This window comes from Cervus elaphus, chromosome 10, assembly GCF_910594005.1.
Source record: "Cervus elaphus chromosome 10, mCerEla1.1, whole genome shotgun sequence".
Taxonomy (NCBI): domain Eukaryota; kingdom Metazoa; phylum Chordata; class Mammalia; order Artiodactyla; family Cervidae; genus Cervus; species Cervus elaphus.
The window spans coordinates 27,606,989-27,619,151 of NC_057824.1; the positions used below are offsets into that span (position 1 = coordinate 27,606,989).

Consider the following 12,163-nt stretch of genomic DNA (forward strand, 5'->3'; position numbering starts at 1 on the left):
GCAGATATATGATTTGCAAATACTGTCTCCATCTTTTAAGTTTGATCTAGTCCTCTTTGTATATTTTTGGTTATGTGACCTGTGTTTTTGGTGTCAGACTAAGAAATCATTGCCAAATTCGGTGTCATAAATTAGATTGTTTTGGATTGATTGGATCCTGTTGTCTTCTAAGATTTTCATAGTTTGGGGGTCTTAAATTTAGGTCTTTAATCGATTTTCATTTTTGTATATAAGATAAAGATCCAAATTCATTCTTTAGCATCTGTATATCCATTTTCTCCAGCACCATTTGTTGAAAAGATTGTTCCATCCCCACTGAATAGTTTTGGCACTGTTGTCAAAGATCATTTCATCATATATAAGAGAATGTATTTACATGCTTTCTATTCTTTTGCATTGGCCTGTGTCTCTGTCTTTATATCAGTATCACACTATTTTGATTACTAGAGTTTCGTAGTAAATTTTGAAATCAGGAAGTGTGAGATCTCCAACTTTTTTTCTTTTTTTTTCAAGATGGTTTTGGCTACTTGGGGTCCCTTGAGATTCCATGTTAACGTTAGGATGAATTTTTCTATTTCTGTTAAAAAAAAAAAAAAAGGGCACTGGGAAAATTCAACCTTTTAAAGTGTATAATTCAATGCTTACTAGTATATTCACAGATTTGTGCAACTCTCACACTATCTGATTCCAGAACACTTTCATCCTTCCCAAAAGAAGCCCATACATATCCGCAGTCACTCCACTTGGCCCTAAGCAACCATCAGTATACTTTCTGTCCGGATTTACCTACTCCAGACATTTCCTTTTTTTTAATAAATTCTGGAACCATACAATACATCATCTTTTGTGATTGGCTTCTTTCACTTAGGTGTAATGTTTTTAAGGTTCATCCATGTTGTAGCATGTACCAGTACATAATCCCTTGTTATGGCTGAGTAATGCTCAATTGTGTTGATACACCACATTTTGTTTATTCATCAGTTAGTGAACATTTGCTATTATGAATAATGGTGCTGTGAACACTTGCAGACAAGTTCTTTATGTGGACATATGTTTTCACTTCTCTTGGGTATATACCTTGGAGTGGAATTGCTGTGTCATATGGTAACCTTCTGTGCACCTTGCTTGTATACCTTAGTATTTAACTGAACTGATACACTGTATCTCTATTAACCAATTCCTTATTGTTAGTTAGTGGTGTTTTAGTCACTAATTCTTGGAACCTCATGGACTATAGCCCACCAGGCTTCTCTGTCCATGGGATTTTCCAAGCAAGAATACTGGAGTGGGTTGCCATTCCCTTCTCCAGGGGATCATCCCAACCCAGGGGTCAAACCCCAGTCTCCTGCATTGCAGGCACAGTCTTTACCATCTGAGCTATCAGGGAAGTCCCTAGAATTGTTTCCTGTTTTTCACTACACACTGGTTTTTTAATACATGCATGGGTGGCACTTGTCTGATTCTCTCTTTGAATAATTACTAGATGCTACATGAATTTGAAACCTTATGTTAGGCAAAAGATAGGCACTTCAACTGCCTTCCAAGAAAGAGTTCCACGGTCACTTGTCTTTACCACAAATAGGTAATATCATTTCTTCAAACCCTGTACACTGGAGATTGGAATGTTTTATTTGGCCGCTTGATTTTGGTTATACTGAATTTATTCAACAAATATTTACTATGCATCAGATTATATAAGTATTCAATCTAGTGCATGCAAAAGAATCTAATATTAATTTTTTAATAATTACACTGGAAATTCACATTTCTTGTTTCTTCAGTGAGTGTTTGTGTTTCTTTTGGTTTTATAAGAACTTTCATGCTACACATAATTTGTTTTTCCTCTTTATCATGTTTTTCCCTTACTGAAATTTTAATAGTATTTAGTTATTTTAAAAGTTAGGACTTGAACTACTTAATGTGATGGGTCAAGTTCAGTAGAAAATGGTCTTACTAAAACCAAGCATCATAGAATTTTTGAATTGTACAGGAATTTAGCAATAATCTGCCCTCACCCTTTCACCAGGGGAGGCCTTGGTTCAGAGCAGTACAGAAGTTTGGGGATTAAAAATGTTTGCATATTTTCTTACAGCATTTCTTCTCATTCATGAAGAGCTATTTGTTAAGGACTGTGTGTTTCAACATTATCTTCTGTACTGCATTTATCACCATTATCTGAAATAGAGGTGTGTATCTTTAATGCCAAGTACAGGGCCTGGTACAGAAAGAGTGCTTAGTAGAATTCAGCACCACGAGCGCTGACTGATGCCAGCTTGTAGAATCAGTGTTTCTGTCCTCCCATTTGAGAGTAGAGCGTCTCCCACTTGGAGCTGTCAGAGGTAGCTGGAGGAGCTGCACTTTATACTCTCCTGTCAGAGTTTACAGGGCAAGTGTGACTGGCCCCTCAGCTTCACTGGAGCCTGACCTGGAAGAAAGATGAGGGTCCGCGACCAGCCCGTGGTCCAAGGTCTAAGCAGGCAGGAAAGGGGAGAAGGGAGGCCAGCCCCTACTGTTCTTACGTGTTGGCTGCACCCTGGTTTTGAGCTTTAAAAATAGGGCTAAAAAGAATGTCAAATATCCAAGTTAATACCATTAGAAAACAGTTCTACTTACCCATTGGGGTTGTTTGTTCTCTGTTTCTGTCTGAGTAGGTCAGGACATCAGACCACTATTAGCATGGTCTTAGCTTTTACTAATAGAGAATTTCTGTCACCTCAGTTATCTGCCTGGTAACAGCCTCGTGATGGTTCCACCTGTAAGAAACTGTAAGTTTATAAGTGAGAAACTTCAGTCAGAGGCAGTCCCACCAGTGGGCTGACATTCCAGAATTCCTTGAAGGAAAACCGGAAGGGAGAACAATTGTGTTTCTTGAAGAATAAATACAGCCTATTTCTTGTCAGTGCAGCACACATGAAGCCTTAGGTCATTCATGAACTTAAACATTAATTTTCATAGCGCTCTTTAGTGTTGCTCCAGTGCCACTTCTGTCTGCTGTTTACTTGTCACTAGTGCCTTTGGAAGAAGACCCACTTTAGAGAATGGTACGTTCCTACTTACACATTCAGGTAAAAGAGCCTAGAATCAGGGCTGGCTTACAGCACCTTTCCCATTACATAATTCCTGTACTATATACCTTGAAACCTTCTTCAATTGTGTGTCCTTTATAAAATTCCCTTTCAGTATTTTACTATTTATAAGTAAAGAATCTGACAAAGATTCTTAATATTATACACTTTATTCTTATTCATGTAATTAAATAAGCATCTCCATGTTAACTGTAGTGTACTGATGTCAGAGAAAGATAATCCTTAAGTAGGATTGTAAGTATGTTGTAGATATTTGTTTTTGTCTTTTTAATCAACTGCAGAGGCCAATTTTAATGCCTGTAAAGTCTGTGGTTTTTGTGTCTAGAAGTGATAATTATGTTTTGCTTTGGGAAATTCTATACTTTATTTTCTCACTTGATATATAAGTAAAATGTATTAATCTTCCTAAATATAATTACTTTCACATTTGTAGTTTAAGGGAAAGTATCAATACCTGAGGGACTTCCCAGGTGGCACTAATGGTAAAGAACTCGCCTGCCACATCTGCAGCATAAGAGATGTGGGTTTGATCCCTGGGTCGGGAAGATCCCCTGTAGGAAGAAATGGCAACCCATTCCAGTATTCTTACCTAGAGAATCCCATGGACAGAGGAGCCTGTCAGACTACAGTCCTTAGGGTCGCGCAGAGTCAGCCACAACTGAAGCAACTCTGCATGCATGCACATCAGTACCTGAAAACATTGCTTCTCGTTAGACATCAAGTTTCCAGAGAGCAGGGATAGGCCCTCATTTGGTTTTGGATGTTCTTTGAGATTCTGAGTTTTTAATCTTTAAAATGGAAATTCAGAAAAAGGAAATTCAGTATAGGAGTTTGATGGTGAATTTAGTTACTATAGACCAGTGGTCCTCAAATTGCCTGTAGTGAAGGGATAACATGTTTTTTTATATAGTTTAATTTCCAATGTATTGTGGACTAATCCTTTTGTAATATAAAGTAAAAGTAGAGTGACATCAGCTTTCCTAAGACTTCTGTCCTTGTCACTGGCAGGTAACTGAGGTCCACAGACCACACTTTTGAGAGGCTCTGACATAGATTTCACTTTGCTTCTTGTTTACCTGAACCAGGTTTTTGCATATGGTGATTGATCATCATTTTATGCTACACATTTAATCCTGTGGCTTAAACACATTTTTCTAATTTTCCTGCTCAATTCTTTTCTTACTTGGCCTCATATAAAGTCCAAGACTTATTCAGGGAATTTCGTTAAAGTTCTTTAAAAGTTACACTTACGGATAATTCGTTGAGAGCAAATTAGGCTCAAGATTTCTATATGCCTTGCTTTATTGCAAAATGTCTCATGACATATAGTCTCCTTAATTCTTTTTCAGAACACACGGATAGATACCAGAAGTTTAAGTCCTACAGGAAAAGTATTCAAATAAAAGAGACATTTCCTCCAAAAAAAATTTTTAACACATAATATCTAGACAAAAAACATTTTTCAGACACTTTTACAATCCCAGTGCTAAAAAGCTAATGACCTCACAATGTGAACAATATAATATACCACTACATCCTTCCTTCAAAATGTAAATTCTTTGAAATATGTATTTCTGTGTGGTCTGTAAAGAGACTAAAACTGCTTTTCCTTGGACTTTTTAAAATTCTGATCAAAGTACATCTGGAAAGGAATTTGCCAAAATATTAATAAAACACACATCACATACTAGAGCTCTATTTTATGCTGAGACAACTCTTGAACAATGGAAAGCTGTAGAAAATTAAGAACAGCAAGCCACACGTGTGTACCAGGAGCTGTGACACTGGTCCTTTTAATTGGAGGACTCTTTTTCTCTCAGTGATTTCTTAAGCCATTTAAATAATCATTCATTATAAACACCCAGATGTTTAACTGTAAGTATGATCTAACAGGATCTGTGTTCATTTTCAAATTCAAAGTAGTGCTGAAAGGAACCTTGTTCATCTCTTACCCTCTGTTTTCAAGAAGACAAACTTAAGGGAATTTGGTAAAATATTTTTTCCCATTGTTTCAAGTAATGTTCAGGTAGATGACCTTTTGCCAAATAATAGAGAAATTTTAGGTTTAAGCTAAAAAAGAGAATGAGCAAGGTCTAGTATGTAAGCCAGGTACACATATAATAAATAATCAAAGTTAGACTAGCTTTCATTGCAAATACTTACCAATAAAGGCCTGAATAGAACATCAAAGACATTGACTTTAATTTCTATTATTACTCCTTCAGTTGTGCTTTTTATAACTTACATATCATGAGGAAGGAGTCTGCGACTAGTTATAGAGTTTTGAGCTGAGTTCCAACATTAACTGCGAAGTTGTTTTCCATCCCAGTTCTTGACTCAGTTCTGTGACCAACAGGAAAGTGCCTAAAATAGTGCATTATGCAGAATAGGCCTTTCTCATTTATTAATAAATAAATCTTTATTGAATATAATTGAGATGATGATAAAAATAATAGCCAATGCTTGCTGAGCTCTTACTTTTTTTTTTTTTTTTTTTTTGAGCTCTTACTTAAGTGTCGTTCAGGCACTAAACAACTTACTTTGCATGTATTATCTGGGGCAGATGTCATGAAAAAGCATCTATCTGATCTGGCCTGCATAGGATTTGAGCAAATGACTTTGTTCTAATTAGGCAAACAGTATGATACTCTTCTTAAGACTGTTTTCCAGCACATCATCCTGTGTTATCCTCTTATGATTGATAGTGACAACTATTATTTCTATTGCCTAAGAAGTACATACATAAACCTAAGAAATACATACATAACATTTTTTTGTCTACTATATAGTCTCACACAGTTCAGATACCAAAAATGAATAACAGTAGTTTTATTCTTTATTTTACTTTCACATTCTGACCCGTAAGAGGCACTTTAACCAACTTGTGAATCACCAACATGGTCACACCAAGGTTGTAATAGACATTCCACATGATTCTGTAGAATATAATAAATAATATGTGACAACTTTATAAAGAGGACTGTATTTTTTTAAAGTGGACATTGGCTCTAGGTTTTCCAAAGTTGATCCTAAAGTATATGAAATTGTTATGAAGTTACCACCAAAAGTAACAAATTCATTAATGATTAGAATAGTTGCTTCTCTGACTAATCACTCTTCTGCTGTGTGGTTCTACTTTATAGTCATTCATAGTACTGGTTATAATTGAACTATAAAAAATCAGAAATACTAAATGCATAGATTCACATTGAGATTGTTACACATATATTTGCATACTTACTACTATCTCACTACAAAAGATAATGCCCATCAACAAAGGAAGGTCCAGGCCCTCATTCTCTCACAGAAGCAGTAAGTAAACCACAGGCTAAAATAATTTTATAGAACTCTGGAAACCAGTCAGAGATGTACATCAACCAAACACCCAATTAAGAAAAAGCCACATTCAAAAACATAGAACATTGCCATGGTGTTTTCACTCATCCTTTCCCACTCTTAGCACAAAGGAAGTAGCCCAATACCCAGTTTCGTCCCTCAGGATGGAAGGAGTAGAGCAGAACTTGTTTGCAGTATTCTGGCCTGTTGTGGGCTAGGTAAGGGACTAGTTTCTGATTTGTTTGACTCGGACTGGGGAAAGTGCATAGTTTGGATCTCAGGCTAGCAGAAGCTATAGAAGGTAGTGGCAGGAGCCATTATCATGTGAAAACTGTAGAGTAACCAGCAGACCCACAGACACCTGAGGGCAACAGATTAACAGATCAAAGAATACAGTGAAAGTGTTAGTTGCTCAGTCTTGCCAGACTCTTTGTGACCCCATGGACAGTAGTAGCCCACTAGGCTCCTCTGTCCTTGTAATTTCCCAGGCAGAAATACTGGAGTGAGTTGCCATTTCCTTCTCCAGGGGATCTTCCCAACCAAGGGAATAAAACAGAACTCTTAATGCCCAGAGAAGTCAGGATGAGACTCTGGGAAATGAAGACATGCAAGGCCCATAAAATTAGTGAAGGTCTTCAACAACAGTCTGCAAAGTCTGGGAGAGGTGGATGTTTCCTCGCATGCCCAATTTTAGACCCAAGATGCAACCAAAAGGAAAAAACAGGCATACAAAGCAACCGGGAAATATAGCCCATTCAAAGCAACAAAATGATCTCTAGAAACTATCCCTGAGAAACATGTCAGACTTCCTCAACAAAGACTTTAAATAACTGTCTTAAACATGCTCAAAAAGCTAAAGGAAAACACAAGCAGTGAACTGAAAGAAATCAGGGAAACAATATATGAACAAAATGAGAATATCAACAAAAGTTGTTTTTAAAAAATCATGGAGCTGAAAAACACACTAACTGAACTGAAAAGTCCATCAAAGGGGTTCAACAGCAGACTCAGACAGCAAACTTGAAGACAGGTCATTTGAAATTATGGAGTCTAAGGATAAAGAGAATGAAAAAAGTAAACAGAGCCTAAGGGACATGTGAGATCCCAGCCAGCTGATCAGTTGGGGCATTATGGGAGTCCCAGAAGAGAAGAGAGAAAAGGGGCAGAGAAATTAATTTAAGAAATGATGGCCCAAAACTTGTCAAATTTGAGGCAAGAAATGGACATACGAACCCAAGAAGCTCAATGAACTCCAAAGAGAATAAACCCAAAGAGATTCATACTGAGACACATTATATAATCAAACTATCAAAAGTCAAAGGCAGAATCTTGAAAGCAGCAAGAAAAGTCACTTATCACATATAAGTGGAAATTCCCCAATAAGAATATAAGTGGATTTCTCAGAAGAACACTGCAGGCCAGAAGACATATTTCGATGATATATTTAAGTGCTGAAAGAAAATTTGTCAACCAAGAACTCTTTATCAGCCAAACTGTCCTTTATAACTGAGTGAGAAATTAAAACAATAAAGCCAGACAGATATCAAAGGAGTTCATTATCATTAGACGACTTGCCCTATAAGAAATGCTGCTGCTAAGTCACTTCAGTCGTGTCTTACTCTGTGCGACCCCATAGACAGCAGCCCACCAGGCTCCGCTGTCCCTGGGATTCTCCAGGCAAGAACACTGGAGTGGGTTGCCATTTCCTTCTCCAGTGCATGAAAGTGAAAAGTGAAAGTGAAGTCGCTCAGTCGTGTCTGACTCTTCGAGACCCCAGGGACTGCAGCCTACGAGGCTTCTCCATCCATGGGATTTTCCAAGCAAGAGTACTGAAGTAGGGTGCCATTGCCTTCTCTGATAAGAAATGCTAGAAAGTCCTTAAGTTGAAATAAACAGATGCTAGATAGTTAACTCAAAGCCATTCAGAAACATGAAGTTCTCTGGTAGAAAAGTAAATACATGGACAAATATAAGGAATGGTATTATTATAATTTCTGTATATAACTCCACTTTTTATTTTCTATTGGATTTAAGCAATTTAAGCAACAGATGCACAAAAAATTATAAATCTGTTAACGGCTACATAATATATAATGATGTAATTTGTGACAATAATAATATAAAGTGGGGAGATGTGGCTATAAAAGTAGTTCTTGTATATAACTGAAATTGGTATCAATATAAGTTAGATGTCATAGCTTAAGGATGTTATGTGTAATTCACATGGTAACAACAAAGAAAATATCTATAGGATGTATATCTATAGGAAATGAGAAAGGAATCGCTGCAAAAAGTCAACCAAACACACAAGTGTGAAGACATGCTCGTGGATTAGAAAACTTAACATTGTGCTGAGGTCAGTACTGCCGAAAAGCAGTCTATGGACTCAGTACAATTCCTGTCACAATCCCAGTCACAAAACAGTGTGGTTTAGGCATAAAAGGACACATAGACCAATGGAACAGAATCGAAAACCCAGAAGTAAGTCTTCATATATTTGGTCAAATGATTTTAAGACAAAGTGTCTAGGTCATTCAGTCTCAAGGAGACAAGACAGTCTTTCCAACAAACTGTGTTAAGAAAACTCGATGTCCACATGCAAAAGAATGAAGTTGGATCCTTACCTAACACCATATATGAAGATTAATTCAAAATGATCAAAGACCTGAACATAAGAGCTAGAACTGTTAAAAACTCTTGAGGGGAAAAAAAAACAATAGGGGAAAGCCTCATGACACTGAATTTGGCAATAATTTCTTAGATATGACACCAGGCAACAAAAGAAAAAATAGATAATTAGGCTTCATCACGGAGAAGGCAATGGCAACCCTCTCCAGTATTCTTGCCTGGAGAATTCCAGGGACGGGGGAGCCTGGTGGGCTGCCATCTATGGGGTTGCAGAGAGTCGGACATAACTGAAGCAACTTAGCAGCAGCAGGCTTCATCAAAATTAAAACCTACATCAAAGCACACTATCAACAGAGTGAAAAGCAACCCACAGCATGGGAGAAAAATAATCTGCAAATCATGTATCCAGTAAGGGGCTAATATTCATAGTATATAAAGAACTCTCACAAATAACAGGAAAAAAACCTGATTTTTAAATGGGCAAAGGACTTGCATAAACACTTCTTCAAAGAGGATATATATAAAGACTAACAAACAAATAATAGTCAACAACACTAATCACTAGAGATGCAAATCAAAACCACAATGAGATATCACCTCATACCATTAGAATAGCAAATATCAAAACTAACAAAAATTAACAAGTTGTCAACAAGGATGTGGAAAAATTAGAACCCTTGTTTGCTGTTGGTGGAATTGTGAAATAAATGGTGCAAATTGCTATAGAAATTTGGTATGGCAGTTCCTCAGAAAGTTAAAAATAGAATTACCTTATCAGCAATTTCATTTATGGGTATATGGCCAAAAGAACTAAAGCAGTGATTTGAATATCAGTTTGTACACCCATGCTCCTAGCAGCATTAAAAGTAACCCATGTGTCCATCAACAAATGAATGGATAAACAAAATGTGGTATATATACAGTGGAGTATTACTCAGCCTTAAAAAGAAGGAAATTTTCCATGGCTGATTCATGTCAATGTGTGGCAGGAACCACTACAATATTGTAAAGTAATTAGCCTCCAGTTAAATAAGTAAATTTTAAAAAAAGAAGAAGGAAATTCTGACACAAGCTACAAAATGGATTAACCTTGAGGATACTATACTAAGTGAAACAAGCCATCCACAAAAAGAAAAATGTATGATTCTACTCTAAATGTAGTTAAATTTATACATATAGAAAGTAGATGGTGGTGGTGGGGAGAAGGGAGAATGGAATATTGTTGTTTAATGAGCACAGAGTTTCAGTTAGGGATGATGAAAACGTTCTGAAAATGAATAGTAGTGATGGTTGCAGAACAGTGTGGATGTATTTAATGACATACAGTTATACACTTTAAAATGGTTTAATTGGTAAATTTTACATATATTTTACCACCATTTTTAAAAATAATAGATTTTTTTAAATGAGTGACACATGTCAGTCCTCACTACTGTCAGATATTCAAGTACCAGCCGAACGTCCTCTAGCTACCATGCCAGTGGATTTTAATGTTCAGCTATTTATTCTATAAATGACATGCTTAAACTTACAACTGTGTAATACAGAAACAAGGGGTCAGTGTTAGGTGATATGTTTTAACGAAGCTGGAATTTTACACAAACTATCCATCTGCTAAATATACAAAGCATATATTTTTGATTTGTATTTGACTCATTTTATCTGAGGCTTGGAATATGGAAATATTTAAAGAATAATTGCATCTTGAATTTCTTATTTGCATACTGCCATCTTAAGATCTCTGCTACATCCTAAGTTGAAAACACATTTATTGTAGATTTAAAGTCTACAGTACAAAACACTTTTGTTTTTAAATATCTAGTTTCTATCCCTCCAGATTGTATAAAGAAATTCTAATGAAAAAGGAACTTACCAGAGACGAATGATTGGTCTTTGGCAAGTGTTACATCTTTTCAGAAGGAGCCAGTGCAGATACATGAAACATAAAACTCTAATCAGCTTAAACACTTGCTCTGAACTTACTTTTTTCTTTTGTAGCAAACTTTTCTATAGTGATTTCTAATATGAGAAAGAAAGTGGAGTCGCTCAGTCGTGTCCGACTCTGCGACCCCACGGACTGTAGCCTACCAGGCTCCTCTGTCCATGGGATTCTCCAGGCAAGAATACTGGAGTGGGTTGCCATTTCCTTCTCCAGTCTTTAATATTTGAAGTGCTTTCTTTTGAGTTTTATGTAAAGTGTAAGTATCCATCATTAAAAAATAATGTTTTCCTATTTCATATTAAAATGACAACCATTGTCATGAGACCAGAAGTTGTGAAAAGAACAGTGTATCAGATCCAGTAAAACAAAGCAAAGTTTGCAACTTTTTTGTTTTTTGGGAGAAAAGATTCTCAATCATTTTGAGATTAAATTTTTAATAGTCCATAAGGTGAATTTAGATCTTGATGTTGATGAAGCATTAAGATTTTAACACATTGCTCAATTTACTGTAGAACAAAATAAGTGCAGTATCCTCTATGCCTTGGATATTCTTTTAGTCCTTTTTGGAATACTTTCATTTCCAAAATAATAATATTGAGACTTTTGGGGTAATTCTAGCCATTGGAATTCCAACATCTAGATATATGATGGAAGATGGGAGAGTAGGGGGGTGGAGGTTTCCTTTCTAAGGCACATAAAAAAGACCAGCAATATGTAAAGAAGCATTTAGATATTTCTCCCTTTTTAACCAGAATTTATCTTCCCATTAGGTAAAATTAACAATCAATTTATCTCAGTTGAGTTATGCAGGAGTCTGTGGTTTTCTAGGTAGCAGAGTCAAACTAAAATGCCAAAAAAGCTAAAAGATGGAAGCATTAAGGCAGAAGTCAATCAGACAAGGTCTAGAAATAGAGGCCATACATTTTCATAAATATTACAGTTGATACCACATTTATTAAGACTGCTCTCTAATAAATCATTACTATCATATCACTCAATAGGGGCTAGATTGGTAAAATAGCTTGCTAGTTTAGTAGAATTTATCTGCAAGGAAATACATATTTCAAAATTCAGATATCTGGTTCTGCTTCATATGCCAGTTATTCAATAGCCAAAGAATGTTCTTCCCCTGTGTGAAAACTGACCCAAAGATAAGTATTCGCGTATCCAA

General features: G+C 36.2%; 1 protein-coding gene and 1 long non-coding RNA gene across 13 annotated transcripts in view; one reads left to right on the forward strand and one right to left on the reverse strand.

Annotated features, from left to right (window-relative positions):
• Positions 1–12,163, forward strand: part of MRTFB (myocardin related transcription factor B) — a 214,889-nt gene that overhangs the window by 178,654 nt on the left and 24,072 nt on the right. The window lies entirely within an intron of this gene.
• Positions 1–12,163, reverse strand: part of LOC122701429 — a 73,184-nt gene that overhangs the window by 4,712 nt on the left and 56,309 nt on the right. The window contains exon 2 of the long non-coding RNA XR_006343078.1: positions 2,614–2,763. This is a non-coding gene — a long non-coding RNA (uncharacterized LOC122701429). The remainder of the gene's footprint in view (positions 1–2,613; positions 2,764–12,163) is intronic.